Source organism: Vulpes vulpes, chromosome 2, assembly GCF_048418805.1.
Source record: "Vulpes vulpes isolate BD-2025 chromosome 2, VulVul3, whole genome shotgun sequence".
Classification (NCBI taxonomy): domain Eukaryota; kingdom Metazoa; phylum Chordata; class Mammalia; order Carnivora; family Canidae; genus Vulpes; species Vulpes vulpes.
In genome coordinates, this window is record NC_132781.1 from 99,415,522 (window position 1) to 99,432,926 (window position 17,405).

A 17,405-nucleotide genomic window follows, 5' to 3' on the forward strand; every position below is an offset into this window, starting at 1 on the left:
TCAATACAATACTAAGAAAAATCTCAATAGACTGATTTTCATCTTCATATTGACCAGTGATATTAATGTTTATGAAGAAATTTTAAAAATCCCAAGAATGTTTGAGACACTCCTAGAGTAGGATAACAAGGAAAGATGATTTATTTTGCCAAATACTAAAACTTGTGAGGCTGTGGCAATTATGACTGTGTAGTATTGTTACAGATAAATAGACCAAGGGAAGAGAATAGGGGTACCTAAGACAGATTCGTGTATATATTGATATACACGTGTATGACAAAGGAAATGTTTTAGAGCAATTGAGGGAATGACTGTCTTCTTATTAACTGATGCTAAGATAACTAGGTATCTAAGTGGGAACAATGAAAAAATACCCCTTCCTCACACCACATACAAAAATCAACTTCAAGTGGGTGGTAACCTTAAATGTGAAAGAAGAAAATTTTAAATGTTTACATATTTAGAAATATATTCAGGGCATTGGGCAGTATTTTAAAATATGATAGAGAAAGAAAAGATTGTAATGACATTAAAGTAATTAAGCTCATGAAAAGACACCATTTTAAAGAGTGTGGAAATAAATATCAGCCACAGAATGAGATGATATTTGCAACACATAATCCACAAAGAACTTGTATCTCCATCCACAAGCCCATCAGAAAAAAAAAAGAGATAACCCACTTAAAAAATGAGAAAAAGATTTGAATAAGTGCTTCACCAAAATGAAATCCAAACAACTAATAAGAATAAGCAAAGATGTTTAAGTTCACTAATTACCAGGCAGTACAAGTTAAATAATCATAAACAGAAAGCCAACGTCACACACACCAGAGTGGCAAATAAAAAATCTGATAAAAACAAGTGTTGGCTGGGATGTAGAAGAATGAGAGCTGCACTGTTGGTGGGAGTAGAAATTAGTATAATTACTTTGGGATATAGTTTGCATTTTTAAAAAAGATTGTATTTATTTATTCATGAGAGAGAGAGAGAGAGAGAGAGAGAGAGGCAGAGACACAGGCAGAGGGAGAAGCAGGTTCCATGCAGGGAGCCCGACGTGGGATTCGATCCCAGGTCTCCAGTATCACGCCCTGGGCTGAAGGCAGCGCTAAACCGCTGAGCCACCCAAACTGCCCTGCATTTTCTAATTAAATTGGAGCTACACATAACTCATGATACAACAGTCCCATTCCTGGGTATATCCCTGGAGAAATACATGCATTTGCATATCAGAAGATATGCATAAGAATGTTCTAAGAAAAATTTTGATAATAGTCTTAAATTGTCCATTAACAGTAAAATGGCCATACCATTAAGTGGATGAATAAATTGTGGTATGTACATTATCACACTGAAATTCTTATAACATAAAAAAAAATTAGAGCTCGTTTTGGTGGAAGTACCCTACAACCACAATATTGATCAAAAGAAGCAGAGCAGAGAAGAATGTATACAGTATATTCTTCTGATATATATTCTGATATAAAATTGAAAAACAGAGAAAACGATAATTCATAAGCATGAAACTTTAAAGAAAAACCATAAGAGCTAGGTCAGAATTGCTGTAAGAATCGGAGCAGTGGTTACGTCTAAAAAGAGAAAGCGGGTTTCAATTAGGAAGGGACACAGTGGAGCCTTCAGAGGAGCAATCAGTATTTCATTTTATATCTTGGACATTTGGATACCAGCATATTTGCTACATATTACACTGTGTATTTGAGTGTTTTTGCATTCCTCTGTATGTATGTCATATGTCAAAATAAAAACATTATGCCCACCCCAAAAGAGAATCATGTTGGTATTATTTTAGACTCCAAAATAAAGCAGTTATTATTCAGCCTCTGTGTTTTGAAACATAAAGCCAATGTCATGCTGACATCTTGAGCAGCCTTCCAACTGTCATTGGCAAGCTGTATTTAACGTTAAGATAACTTACGTAAATGAAAAACATACTATGTCCCAGGCAATGTGCTCAGGGTCCAGGACACATTAGCTGAATTAATCCTCTCAGCAACCCTGTGAAGTTAAGTGCTATTATAATTTTATAGGTAAGAGTAATGCATGGTCATCAGGGAAGTATTCGTGGAGAGCCTCACTCAGATTGAAAAAATGGCAGAGGTGAAGTCCGCCTCAGGTCGGTTTGTCCAGGAGGCATGCTGAGCTACTGTCCTGTGGTACACCCTTGTTAACACAAGACATTGGCATTCACTGCAAAATCTCAGACATAACCAGACGGCAACTCCACAGAGATGCTTCCTACAGCTTGGCATTCATGCATCCCACAGGCACCTATGTGCCGAGCTCCACGTTGGTCTTTGTGGACCAGGGAGTCTTGGTCCAGAAAGGGTATCAGAGAAGTAAACAAATAAACAAAATCAGTAGTTTATGGGAGCTCTAATAGGGTGAGGACAAATAGGGCTGGAAGAAGAAAATAAGCAAAAGTTAGAGGAAACTCTTTTAACTGACCTATAGCCTTTTAGCCAACCAACTATCCCTCTTTATGATCTGCTCCTTTACTTATCTCTAACTACTTTGAAGTTAAAACTCTGTCCTATCACTTGTTTTTTCACTGGACTCCAGCTTTTCACTTTCTTTGTCTTAGAAAGTTCAATTTGTTTGGATTCCTCTCTGCCCACCCTCCTGCCGCCCTTCCTTGCTCTATACACTTCATCCTTACCTTCCCCCCACCCCTCCTCTGCTTCTTCCTCCTCCTCACCTTCTTTTGGTTTCTCTCTTTCTTTTTTATAATTGAATTTTATTTAAATTCAATTAATTATCATATACTGTATTATTCATTTCAGAGGTAGAGGTCAGTGATTCATCAGTTGTGTATAACACCCAGTGCTCATTCCATTACGTGTCCTCCTTAATGCCAGTCACCTTTCTATGTAGACCTCTCAATCTGTGACACCCCTCCCCCCATTGGATGTGAGCATTCCCTTTCTGATATTCCTCCACATTTCATTTAGGCATTTTTTGGAGTGTATAGCATATTTGATTTTGTATTATAATTATTTATGAGCATGTGTTGTTTCCCCTGCTAGAGTCAAGCTCTTCCAGTGCAGAGACCATGATTAATTTTGCTTTGTGTTTGTCCACAGCCTTGCCTGAATAGAAATGTGCACTCAACCAGAGCTTCGAGGTGTTCGGAAGCAAGCTGACCAAAGTTTTGGAGGTTGGATGGGTCTTTTGGTGACATGAGTTGTATAACAATAACAACTTACAATACTTTAACATGTTAAGACATTTTTAGTTGGGACAAATGGAATCAACAAAAAGAGATGCAGCTATAAACCAAACACTACTGCTGTATTTTCTCCTTTTGCAAAAAAAAAATTATTTATGAGGAAACATAGCTGAGTTTTCACATGTGTAGATTAGGTCAATGGGTGATTAGAATTTAGAGCATAAAAGATATAAAAGACCATATTACTTTATGTTTACAATTGCTTCATTTTTGCTTAATGATATTGAATACAATCATTAAAATCCTTTCAGTATTTTGGTTTGGAAATTTCTTCTATTTTTGTTTCTTAGTGGATCTCTCATCATTTCTTTATTATGGCTTTTTCTGTGGTTTTTCTCTCTTGGAAAGAATTTCCAGCTACTAGACCTATAGCGTAGTTGGGAATTTAATGAAAATCTATGAAAGTTTGATTACTATCAGAGACCTTTCCTTGAAGTTTCTTTATGCTTGTAAATGTTTAATGTTAAATGATCCCTAGGGAACTCTACTGCATAGCTACCTAGAAGTTCAATTTAAGATACTCAAGTTAACCACATTAGAGGCATACATCCAAAGGAGAGTGAATCACAGAAAAGATGCAGTTTTTAGGATGTTAGTCTCAATTCCAAATTCCTCCTCTTGCTGATAGTGTCTGAGAGTGTCTGACTCTCTCTGGGATCATTTGAGTTACCCCCTACCCCCAGGCTGTGGCTCTGATCTTTCCTTCCACCATCTCTTGACATATAAGGCTATTGTCCTTGTGACAGCATAGATCAAAACTGGCCTCTACCTGTTGGTTGAGCATTTTTCCAGGGACATACGTGGAGTGCCTCGCTAGTGGGTATTTAATGTGAGGAAGTACATAGAGAGAGGAAGGACAGGCAGGAGCCCTAGCTCTGGACTTCATGGCAAAAAAGGAGCATTGTCAGGATGCAGCATCACTCCCGTGGCTGTCCCAGCAGTAGTGGGTGTCTGCCGCTTCATATACATTTCTGCAGTGGCCACCAAGTGTTTTGACTTATTCAGCAATGAAAAATTTTGAACATGCTTTCCCCAATATACGTATTTTTAAAAAGATTTAAAAATTTATTTATTTGAGAAAGAGCAGGCAAAGCAGGGGGAGGATTGGAGGGGAACGGAGAGGAAGGGGGAAAGAATCCCAAGCAGACTCTCTGCCCTCATTGTGGGGCCTCACCTAGGGTTTGATCTCAAGACCCTGAGATCATGACCTGAACTGAAACCAAGAGTCAGATGCTCAACCAACTGAGCCACCCACGTGCTCCAATATACATATTTATGAAAATGTACATAAATAAGAACAATGAAGAAACAATGAGATAAAGAAGTGTAAATAGGTGCTCTAAATTTTCTTTTAATGCCTCAGTGGTTTCTCTTGTAAACTTCACCTTGGACATCATTGCTTGTTTAGGGGTATCTCCATGGTTAGGGTATCTTAGCTACCATCTGTTTCTTTTGCTACTCCTGCTGCTAATAGCTAACTTTCTTCTTTGTTATGACTTCTCCTTACTGTGCTCTCTGTGTCTCTCCACTTTTGCTTTGCCTACTTTGGTGCTGATTCCCTCTGTCTGTGTCATGCATAAACTTCCTAAGAAACAGATCCAGCTGGGCCCATCAATCGCTGTGCTGTGAGGAGCTCTCTTGACAGAGTTTTCTTTCCAGGCCCTGGGAGAACTGCTTACCAGCCTAGAAAGTTCTGTGAATTGTGTGGTCAGCTCTGGTCCAGCCATCTATGGACAGCAGTACTATATTTTAGAATGCGGGCCATAGGAGGGGGTCATGGGTGTGATATTTGCTGATGGGAACCACGCACTGTTCCATTTAAGATGGTGGTGCCCCTCTCCTCAGAGCCACACAGAGTGTGGGTCATTCTAGGGTTGCTGGTTATGGATCTTAGTTTAATTCTTTCTTTCTTGTATGGTCTTCTCCAAACACCCCTGAGCCCCTCAACTTCAGAGCCACAATTTATATACTAAGGCCACAGTGAAAAGGCCCTGCTACTTCTGTCTTCTAATGTCCCCAGTAAAGAAATATTCATTTAACCCACTCTTCATTAATGAAAGTCCCTGTATTGAGGAAAGAAACAATGAGTTTTCAGTACAATGCAGCATATCTTAGGGTGAATCCTCCTTTCACAATGAACCGAATGGTTCCCAGGAAGTATAGGTGTGATTTTTTGCTCACCTCTTCCACCATGTTGGAGAATTTCAAATCTAGAACAAGCTGATAGCAATAATTTGTCTGGGTACTCTTGTTTCCTGGAGCCCATGGACATTTGTCCAGATTGTAACCATGGCACTGGGCAAAATGTGCTTATTTGTCCCTTGTGCCTTGGAGGCCAAGAAGATAAGGCTGCTTCTGGGCCTCACTCTACTTGTACAAAGTGGCATACAATGAAGGCTAAGAGCGAGGGCTTTGCATAATCATAATTCATAATCTAAGGTTGGCCACATAGTCACACGGTGATGTGAACAATCATTTAATTTCTTTGTACCTTGGTTTCCTCCTCTGTAAAATGGCAATCATGATAGAGCTGCCTCATAGTATTATTGTGAGGAATAGTTGAGTCAGTCTATAAATGTTTTGTATACTTAGCATTCAGTAAATTCAGGTTTTTATTTTCTAAAAGGAATAATATATAGCTGACCCTTAAACAGTGCAGGTACTAGGGACACAGATCCTCTGTGCTATCAGACATCCATGTATAACTACTGATTTTCCCAAAACCTAATAACTTAGAGCCTACTGTTGATCAGAAAAGCCTTACTAATAAAATAGTCTACTAACACATATTTTGTATGTTATATGTATTATATACTGCATTCTTACAATAAAGCAAGCTAGGGAAAAGCATGTTATTAAGAAAATTGTAAGGAAGAGAAAATATGTTTACAGCCCTGTGCTGTATTTATTGAAAAAAATCCATGTACAATCGGACTCACAGAGTTCAAACTCGTGTTGTTCAAAGGTCAGTTGTATTTTCCATAATTTTTCAGACTAGTGGGGCTTATTACACTTCTTGCTGAAACAATTGAAGATGAACAAAGTGGACAAATGGGTTTCATTACCTGTGAAATGCATGAACAGCAAGCCCGTTTCTATCTCAGTCACTACTCTGTCCTCAGTACTGAACCCCATTTCTGATGCCATGTGGACACTCAATAAATATTAGCTATTTGTAGAAAATGTTAGAAAATATAACTACATAAAAATGAGCACTCTTAAAGGGATTTCAATACGTTTTTATTTGTTAAAAGAGAATGTAGTGATGCTCATAGACTCTAGGAACATATATCAATGATCATTTCTGCTTCTTGAAGACTTCCTCCTCCCCCAGCCAGTGTCTTATGTATGCCTCATAAAAATCCTCAAAGGTAGGTATTAGGAATCACATTGTCCATGGGAAACTGGTCTTCACAGGATTTGTGACCTTCATGGAGGTTTCAAGGCATTAAGTGGTATAAAAAGAATTTGATTCAGGACCCCATGGGTGGTTCTGAAATCTGTGTCTTTTCTGCTGCTCTGTTTTCATAGCAGTGAGGACAGCTCAGGGGAAGAACTACCACCCAGGACCTTAAACGTCTAAAAACTTGGGAGTGAGGAGCCACTCTGGGATATAGAGTTCTCAGGTTTTCCCGGATGTGTCACCTAAACCACCCATTATCATTCAGTTCCTAAATTGGTCATGAGAAACTGGTGTTTATCTGATTAGAATTGAGAGAGAGATCAATTACTAAATTCAAGTGTTTGATGAACTTTTCACCATAGATATGTCTTGTTTGATATTTCTTACTTTAAAAAAATGCAGAATCCAGTTGACATATTATGCAAGAAGGATCAAAAAATCAAAGATAGATATTTGCAGAGAGTGTGGAATAGGGCAATTAATTTCAAGCTTTTCTTATTGCAAAAAGAGTTAATGCCTACTTACCTTCTAAACCAAAGGGGAATTTGCAGGAAGCATTACTTAATGCTTAAAAATTGGTTTTTAAATAATTACGATAAACGCTAAAAATAGCTAGGCAATAAACCTCTTTTAAATATTTTACCATAGTATATTGCTAACATGACTTACATTCAGACTGTGTCCTGATTTGGGTATTTTGTGTTTCTACAGTTTACTTTGTAGATCACTAATCAAAATTGAATAGTGACTATGCCTAATTATGTTGATATGTTTTCACAGGCCACAAAGAGAATGACAGTTTTAGAAATAAATGCTTTTGTTCTGAACGAATTCTCTCTGAAATAATTTGTTGCTTAGATGAGTAATTTGTTGAGATAGTTATGATATAAAGGGGTTACAACCAGAAGTAATGAAGTGAAATGAAATGAAACAGCAGAAAACTTGGGACAAATACCAAGAAAATATAAGGTTTTAAACATTTAGAATGAATGAAAGCCTTTTTGGGGAACAGGCAAAGTCCTGGGTATTTATATTGCTAAGCTCCAAAATGACTCTGAGTCTGTTTATTCAGCAGGAAATACTGCTGCTTTCTAAATACCATTCAAGAATATTATCAAGCACATTTCTAACATTATCTCTTAGATCCTGAGCAGGTTAGACTTTGGTGTCTGTGAGTAAACAAGCAATTATTTCCCAAAGTAATTTTATTTAGAAGTATAAATTGTCCTATTCTATCTACTGGGAGGGATGGGGATTTTTTATCTTTAATTATCACCTCTTCTGTTATGGGAATGGAGAACTGAAGGTGGGAAATGACCTCTCTGGGTGAATCTGCTCAGCGTTCTCTTTTTGGGAATTGTTAAGTGACATAAACACAAACCTCCAACCCAGATCATAATGCAGTCATATTCGATTCACCTGGGCATTTTTCTGAGCATCAGGAATTTTTCTACATTTCCTAGCAGTTCTACAGAGCAGCTGAGATGGCAAACCACTGCCAGAACAGCTGAGATCTACATCCCAACTCTTACCTGCAGTACAAATCTCCCTCTACTCTTCTGATTCTACTGAGTCTCTGATGACAGCCTCTGTGGTTTTGCCTCACTCAAGGAAAATGGCCTATAAAACGTCTACCAAGGTTCTTAATTGTGATGGTTAATTTTATGTGTTGATTTGACTGGGCCATGGTTGCCCAGATTAGACATAGTTCATGGATGTGCCTATGAGGGTGCATTTGTATTGGCTGGATTCAGTAGTCCTCCTCAAGTGGTTGGGCTTTATTTAGTCTTTTGAAGAATTGAATGAAACAGAGGCAGAGGAAGGAAGAATGTGTCTCCCTTTTTTCCTGCTTCATCATTTGATCTGGTGCATATCATCTCATATCCTCCTGCCTTCTAACTAGGATTTATGTCATTGGGTCTCCTGATTCTAAAGACTTTGGTCTTGGACTGAATTACACCACCAAATTTCCTGAGTCTCTGGCTTATCAGTTCCATATTGTGGAACTTATTAGCCTTAATAGTTACATAAGTCAATTCTTCCTTTTATATATGTATCTCCTATTGATTGCTTCTGTATCTCTGGAGAACCCTGACCGATACAGTAATGCTTTTAAATTCATTCACACCTTGGGTAATCTGATAAAAGCAATAAATTCTCTCCCAGGAAAATGCACATTATCTTGGATATAATTCAAGAATATTTTAGAACTCCAGAATCTCATCCCTATAAACCCAAATTAAAGTCTCTGTTTTACCTAGATAGTGCCTGAAACCAGATGTCCCATTCTTATCTAATCAGAGTTGTTGCCTCTGAAGCCTGCACTTGAGCCTTGGAGACTACGAAATTGTCATGTCCTTTCACAAAGAAGCAGGAGAGACCACTAATGAAACCCAATGCCGAACTTCACCGATGTGGCTGTTCAAATACTATCCAGAACCCTAGAGGTACAGACACAAAAATAAAATTCAATATCAGAACAGAATTGCAAAAATGCAGCCCCATAAATGTTACATAAAAATACCATGGGATCATTTGCTTTGTTCTGGTTATCAGTACCAATCTTAGCAGCAGAGCAGATGGGATTAACTTAATTGTTTTATTGGTTCTCACCCCTGCAGCCAGAAGAGAGTAAATGGACACTACTGGGGCCACTGTGGAAATAGCCACAAAATCAACACATGTTCTCTGTGGTTATCCTGCTGCAGCTCTAGGGCATGCCAGATTCACTGCAGAATGTCTAACCACATGCTCTTGGAGCTTGTGACTCCAATGAGATGACCACATCTCTAAAGTGTTTATCATTTGTCAGGAATCCCAATGTCTGCATCTACTTCCAAGCACTTTTTAAAAAATTGTTGCTTCCTTATTAAAGGGCTTAATTTTTCTTAAAATTTTCTTAAAATTTAAGAAACTAAAATAAATAAATAAATAAATAAATAAATAAATAAATAAATACATAAAACTTAAGAAACTAGACAATAAGTACATACAGATTTGTCTTATGCCAATTTTTTTTTTAATTTTTATTTATTTTTATGGTAGTCACAGAGAGGGAGAGAGAGGCAGAGACACAGGCGGAGGGAGAAGCAGGCTCCATGCACCGGGAGCCTGATGTGGGATTCGATCCCGGGTCTCCAGGACCGCGCCCTGGGCCAAAGGCAGGCGCCAAACCGCTGCGCCACCCAGGGATCCCTGTCTTATGCCAATTTGAACACATTTTAGAATTGAGCAAGAAGCATTTGAAACTGGATTATTTTGTTTTGTAAGTTGCTCAATAGAGAAATATGGTTTGAATCATAGCTGCTCCAAGTACTTGCCTGAACTGGTATTTTTTCCCATTGCAAAGAGGAAAGAAATGATGTTATCTTTAATCCAACCATAAAATGTTCATTGGTCCGTTTATTTGAAACATTTAATTTTTTTGTTTTTGTCTACCCTACTACTTAGCAGTACTCAAAGTTAGAAAATTCAGCTGAAATGAATGATAATCTAAAAGAAATTGGCTCAATAAAGAAAAATTTTAGGTCATTAACTGTAGTAGATAGTGAAAGACAAATATCAACAAGTCTCAAAAGGCAATAGATCCAATTTATGGATGAATTCTGCAAAACTGTCAAGTAACAGATAATTAATATTTTAAACTATTGAAGAGTATTAAAAAAGAAAAAGAGATGTTTCCTTATTTACTCTGTATAGCTAGTATAAGTGTGGTTTCAAAATTGGACAGGCATGGCATTCAAATAAAAAGAATTACAATCCAATTTGAAAATATAGATGCAAATACACAAGGTATTAAGAAATCAAGTCCAGTAGTATTTTAAAAATGCATGCTGACCAAGTAAGTTTCATCTCATGAATAGAAAGGTGGTTCAACATTAGTATACCTATTAATCTAATTCATGATATAACAAATGAGAAGAGAGACCAAATTCAAACCTCAATCATGATACCGATTGTGTGAAACAAGATAAAATGAATAGAAGGGAACTTCCTTAAATTTCCAAATTAACCTAATGATGAAATATTAAAACCCATTTTCACTATAATTGGCAAAAAGATGAGAAAAACCACTGTCATTGACACTATTCAATATTTTTTGGCCATTCTAATTATTGGAATAAATCAAGACAAATTCAAGGAAATGATCTGGAAAACTATTAGAGAGGACTTATAAGAGAATTATAAATGCAGATAAAAACAAGAACCTACAATTTGATGGCGCCTACAATTACCAATTAAAAATGTAATGAATAAAATAATGTTTTTACAATTAGCAACTCATCTTTAAAATACCAGATAAGAAACGTTAGAACTATATGAATAAAATGAAAAAAATGTATAGGACATAAGTCAAGGCACATATATATCATTATATATATATATATATATATATATATATATACACCTAATAGTCACATCAAGGCATATCAAGGAATCTATCTATCATCTATCTATCTATCTATCTCCTGGATGGGAATATCCAACACTACAAATACATCAAATCTACCTCAAATTTATTGATTAATGAACATGACACTAATCAAATTCCATCCAAATTTGTTAGAAATTTGAAGTTTATTCTACATATCACATGAAAGAGAAAAATGTATAAGAGTAACAGAGACATTTATGGAAAAGAAGAACAGAGAAAAGGTGGATCTTCCCTGCCAGACAGGAAAACATGCCTAGTAAAGCTATAGTAGATATACCAGTGAGGCAATGCACAGAAATAGACACAGCAATCAATGAAACACAGGAATCCTATGACAGACTCCTCCTGTAAATATGGGATTTACTTTTGATATAGGTCGCAGTTCAAATATGAGGTAAAGAGTAAGCAACTTAATAAATAGTTACTGGATAATTTCCCACACATCTGAAAAAATATAAAGCTATAAAGTCCATAGATTTACAAGTGAGGGATTTAAGAAGAAAACAAAATCCCTCTTGGAAGGCAATTTGTCACTCTGGATAAAAATGAGAAAACAAAATTACAAAGCAAAATTCTAAAATTATTAGAAGGAAATATAGGAAAAATCTTTTTAAAGATTTAATTAGTTTATTTTAGAGAAAGAGTGCATGTGCACATGCACGTGGGAGGGGGCAGAGGGAGAGGAACAGGTGGTGGGAGAAAGAATATCAAGTAGACGCCACACTGAACACAGAACTCAGGTGGGGCTTAATCTCATGACCTCCAGATTCTGGGACCATCGCCTGAGCTGAAACCAAGAGTTGGATGCTAAAAAGACTGAGCACCCCAGGAAATGCTTTTTAAGTAGGCTCCATGCCCAACACAAAGCCCATTATGGGACTTGAATCCAGGACTCCAAAATCAAGAGCTGAGCTGAGATCAAGAGTTGGATGCTTAGGGCAGCCCCGGTGGCGCGGCGGTTTAGCGCCGCCTGCAGCCCAGGGCGTGCCTGGAGACTCTGGATCAAGGCCCGCGTCGGGCTCTCTGTATGATGCCTGCATCTCCCTCTGCCTGTGTCTCTGCCTCTCTCTGTCTCTAAGAATAAATAAATAAAATCTTAAAAAAAAAAAAAGAGTTGGATGCTTAATCCACTGAGCCATCCCAGCACCTTGAAAAATGTTTTCATAATATTGAGTTGAGATTGGCCTTCCTATACAAGACAAAACTTTTAGAAACACAAAGTCAAATCAGAGAATCTCTTCTTAAAAATTAATATAAAAAAGACAGTATAAGTAGAATTAAAATATGAGCAGTCAGCCTGAGAAAACATTGGGGCACTGGGTGGCTCAGTCAGTTAAGCATCTGCCTTCTGCTGGGGTCATGATGCTGGTGTCTTGGGATGGAGCCCTGCATTGGCTCCCAGCTCAGTGAGAGTCTGCTTCTCTCTCTTCCCCCTACTTATACTCTCTGTCTTTCACTTTATTTCTCTCAAATAAATAAACAAAATCTTAAAAAAATGTTAAGACTGAGAAAATATTTACAGCATATTTAATAGGTAAAGATTACTACCCAGAACATGTAAAGAGAATATATAAATCAATAAAGAAAACTCAAAGTAGTTGAAAGATGTGAACAATTCATGGAAGTGGAGATAAAAAGGGATAAATGAAAAGATTCTTAATGTCACAGGCAATCAAGAAAATACAGATAAAACCTTAAGATATATTTTAACGGGGATCTCTGTGTGGCTCAGCGGTTTAGCGCCTGCCTTTGGCCCAGGGCGTGATCCCAGAGTCCCGGGATCCAGTCCCACATCGGGCTCCCTGCATGGAGCCTGCTTCTCCCTCTACCTGTGTCTCTGCCTCTCTCTCTCTCTCCTTCTTTCTCTCTCTCTCATGAATAAATAAATTAAATCTTAAAAAAAGAAAAGATACTTTTTAACTATCCAACTGTCCAAATTGGAAAAAATGCTTGTCTGCACTATTTGGCGAGGACGCGGGAAAATATACATTTACTATAAACTGTAGGTGAAAGAATAACTTGATATAGTTATTTCTGGGATTTAAGTCTTTGGGAATATTTACACTTAGATGTAGAAACATATGTACAAAGATATTCCGGTATTGTTTTTTAAAAAGCTTAAAAAATTGGAAATAATCTAAATCTTCAGCAAAACATGGTATTTCTGCTACTATTGAATACTATATGGCCTTTAAAAACAACACTAGAAAATCATCAAGTCACAAAATATATAGCTAGTAGATCCCATTTTTAAATCTTCCACCACCTAAACATCTCTGTGTGTCTGGATGGATGAGTGTTGGTGTACACTTTCATAGGAAAGGTTTAAGAAGGATGTATTAAGTATCGACGACCAATACTATGTCATGAGCAGAAAAGAGGGAAGAAGAAATGTTACATTTTCTTCATTTATTTTTATTTCATTGTGGTTTTTAATAAGGAGAGTATATTCATATATTAAGTAATAAAATATAAACATAAAATAACATTATATAAAAAATTTTAATCATACTATATAGTATGATGTCCAGGAATTCCTATTCTTTCTTGAGGCTATAGATACTCTTGACTACTTGGCAGCAAAACAAAAGTGCTTAATCTTCCTCTATATGATAAAATCTTTAGGTTAAGTGGCAAAGGACAAGCTTAGATCCAGAGTGAAAGGTGAGACATGAACTGGGAGAAGATATTCACATTGCATATATTTGACTAAGGACTTGTATCCAGAATCGATTAAAAAGTTAAATGGAAAACTCCTATTAATCAATAAGAATTAAAATAAATGGCAGAAGCACATCTAGAATGACAGATTAAGGCTCTCCAAAAATCTTCTCCTCTATTAGAGCAGGCAGATAAAAATAGTCAGAATAAAACTTTTTTTTCAGAACTCTAGAAAGTAGTTAAAGGCTTACACGAATCCAAGAAGCATCCAAAGACATCACAAAAAAAGAAAACTATGGATAAATATACTTTATAATATTGACACAAAATCCTCAAGAAAATATAAGCAAACACATAAAATTGAACATAAAAAATAAAATAAAAGCAATACATAAAATGAATTATAAACCATAACCAAGTGGGTTGATCCCAGGAATGCAAGGTTGACTTAACAAACAAAAATCAACCAATGTAACACACCAAAGTAATACAATAAAAGAGCAAGAATCACATTTTCTTAATAGAAACAAACAAACAAACAAAAAGCATTTGACAAAATTCAATGCCTTTTCATGATGGAAACACTCAAACACTCAACACACTAGGAGTAGAAGGAAATTTCCTGAAACTTATAAAGTCCACCTATGAAAACATAACAGCTTAACACTTAATAGTGAAAAACTGAATTCTTTCTCCTTTAGATTAGGAACAAGACAAGAATATCCATTTTTATCACTTCTGTTCAACACTGTATTAAAGGTTCTAGCCACTGCATTTAGGTAAGAAAAGACATAAAAGCCATCCAGATTAGAATGGAAAAAAATGAAACTATCTCTATACATAAATGACACAAGCTTACATGGAGAAAATCCTAAGGAGTTGCACACACACAATGTTAGGACTAGTATACAGCTAGGTTGAAAGATATAAGCTACAGAAACAATATGCAAAAGTCAATTGTATTTCTATTCGTTAGCATTGAAATATCTGACAATGAAATTGGGAAAACAATTCGACTTACAAAAGAATAAAATTTTTAGGAATAAATTTAACAGAAGAAATGTAACATTTGTACAATTGAATCTCAAAATCTTGTTGAAAGAAATTAAAGAAGACTTAAACAGAAAGACATCCTATGCTTATGGATTAGAAGTTTTAATATTCAGATGGCGATATTTCCTAAATTAATCTACAGATTCAACACAATCGCTATCAAAATCCTAGCTATTTTTTTTTTACCAGAAATTACCAAACTAAACTTAAAATTCATATGGAAATTCCAGGAATCTAGAATAACCAAAACAATCTTGAGAAAGTTGGAGGACATTTCAAAACTGATCTAATTACTACTATAATCAAGAAAATGGGGCACTAGCATAAAGTAGGCATATAGATTAATAGAGCAAATTGAGAGCACAGAAATAAACCCTTATATTTATGGTAAATCAATCTTTTTTTTTTTAAAGATTTTATTTATTTATTCATGAGAGGCACAGAGAGAGAGAGAGAGAGAGAGAGAGAGGCAGAGATACAGGTAGAGGGAGAAGCAGGCTCCATGCAGGGAGCCTGACGTGGGACTCGATCCCAGGCCTCGAGGATCACACTCTGGGCTGAAGGCAGTGCCAAACTGCTGAGCCACCGGGGCTACCCGTAAATCAATCTTTGATAAGAATACTAAGAAAATTCAAGAGAGAAAGAACAGCTTTTTCAACAATTGGAGTTGTAGCAACTCTATATTCATAAAATAATGACCCTTGGACCCCATTATACTATATACAAAAATTAACTCACAATGGATCATAGAACGAAAACTTCAAAATTCTTACCAGAAAACTTGGGAGTAAATTTTAAGATCTTATATTATGCAATAGTTTCTTAGACATAATAACCAAGGCATAGATGACAAAAGGAAGCCTGAATAAATTGGACTACATAAAAATGAAAAACTTCTGTGTGTCAAAGGTCACTATCAAGTTAAGTGAAAAGACAAACCACAGAATAGGAGAAAAACATTTGCAAATCATTTATCTACCTGTATAGACATGCTGATGTATTATGTATATATAGATATACATAAATATCTAAATACATATATTATATGTTAATATATAGATATCTTTTATAACTCAACAGTGAAAAGAAAAACAATCCAAGTTAAAAATGGCCAAAGAATTTAAATAGACATTTCTATCAAGAATGTACACAAATGGTCACTAAGCTCATGGGAAGATGTTCAAATCATTAGTCAATGAGGAAAGAAAAGTGAAAATCACAATGAGATACCAGTTCAAACTCGCTAGGATAGCATACCTTTTTTAAAAAATTTTATTTATTTATTTATTTAACCTTTTTTTTTTTTTTTTTTTTTTTTAAATAGGCAATAACAAGTGCTGATGAGCACACAGGAAGAATGGACACTCCATTCATTGCTTGCATTTTTACATTTTTTCATTTGTTTATTTGAGAGATAGAGCAGGAACCAAGAGAGGGGCAGAAGGAGAGGGAGTAGCAGACTGCCCACTGAGCAGGGGACTTGGAAGGAGTAATTGGCGGGGCAGGAGGTGGGTGGGGGGGCGCTCCATCCCAGGACCTTGGAATCATGACCTGAGCTGAAGGAAGGTGTTTAACTGACAGAGCCACCTAGGTGCCCCTGCTGGTGGTAATTTAAGACAGTGCAGTTGCTTTGGAAGTTTGGCAGTTCCCCAAAATGGTAAACACATAGTTACCATAGGACCCAGCAATTTTTTGCTGGGTATATATCCAAGAGAACTGAAAACATATGTTCATTTAAAAACATGTATACAAATGTCCATAGCAGTATCATTAACAGCCAAAAAGAGGAAACAATCCAAATATCCCTACATTTTTAAAAAATGTAACATGTTCTTTCTCTTCAACCAGGTGGTGGAGTAGCCGCAGAGATACAGACCTTTGGAAAGACCTTGACAGGCAAGACCATCACCCTCAAGGTCCAGACCAGTGACACCACTGAGAACTTCAAAGCTAAAATCCAAGGCAGGGAGAGCATCTTACCTAATCAGCAACTTATTATTATTATTATTTTTTTTAATTTTGAGGAAACAGTTGGAGGATGTCCGTGCACTCGGTTTATAATGTCCAGAGAGAGTCCACCCTGCACTTGGGGCTTTGCCTGTGGAGTAGCACCCCTCAGCCTCCCTCCGCCAGCTCACCTAGAGATACAACTGCAACAAGATGATCTGCCCTAAGTGTCATGCTCACTGTCAACTGCCACAAGAAATAAGGCCATACTGGCAACTTGCACCCCAAGAAGAAAGTCAAATAAACCCCCCATCTACTTTTCTTTTGCCCACAGGAGGTGTGAGGCTCAAGGCCCAAAAGGGCTTTAATAAAGTTTCTCTTTCATTGAAAAAAACATGTGGCATAACCTGATAAGATAATATTTTCAACAATAAAAAGGAATAAAATATGACTGCATGGTACAATATAGTTGAACTTTGAAGATACATTCAGTAAAAAAAAAAAATCCCCCCCAAAACTAGTCACAAAGTGTCACACATTGCATGATTTAAAAAAAATATGAGTGAATATGACTATAGACTGAATGTAAATCACTGGTTGCCAGGGGCTGGGGGTGTGGGTAGGCAGTGACTATTAATGGGAATACAGTTTCTTTTGGGAGT

The 17,405-nt window shown here is 36.6% G+C and overlaps 1 pseudogene; it reads left to right on the forward strand.

Annotated features, from left to right (window-relative positions):
* Positions 1–2,058: 2,058 nt before the first annotated feature.
* LOC112931142 (ubiquitin-ribosomal protein eL40 fusion protein-like) lies at positions 2,059–17,047 on the forward strand (annotated as a pseudogene).
* Positions 17,048–17,405: the final 358 nt, after the last annotated feature.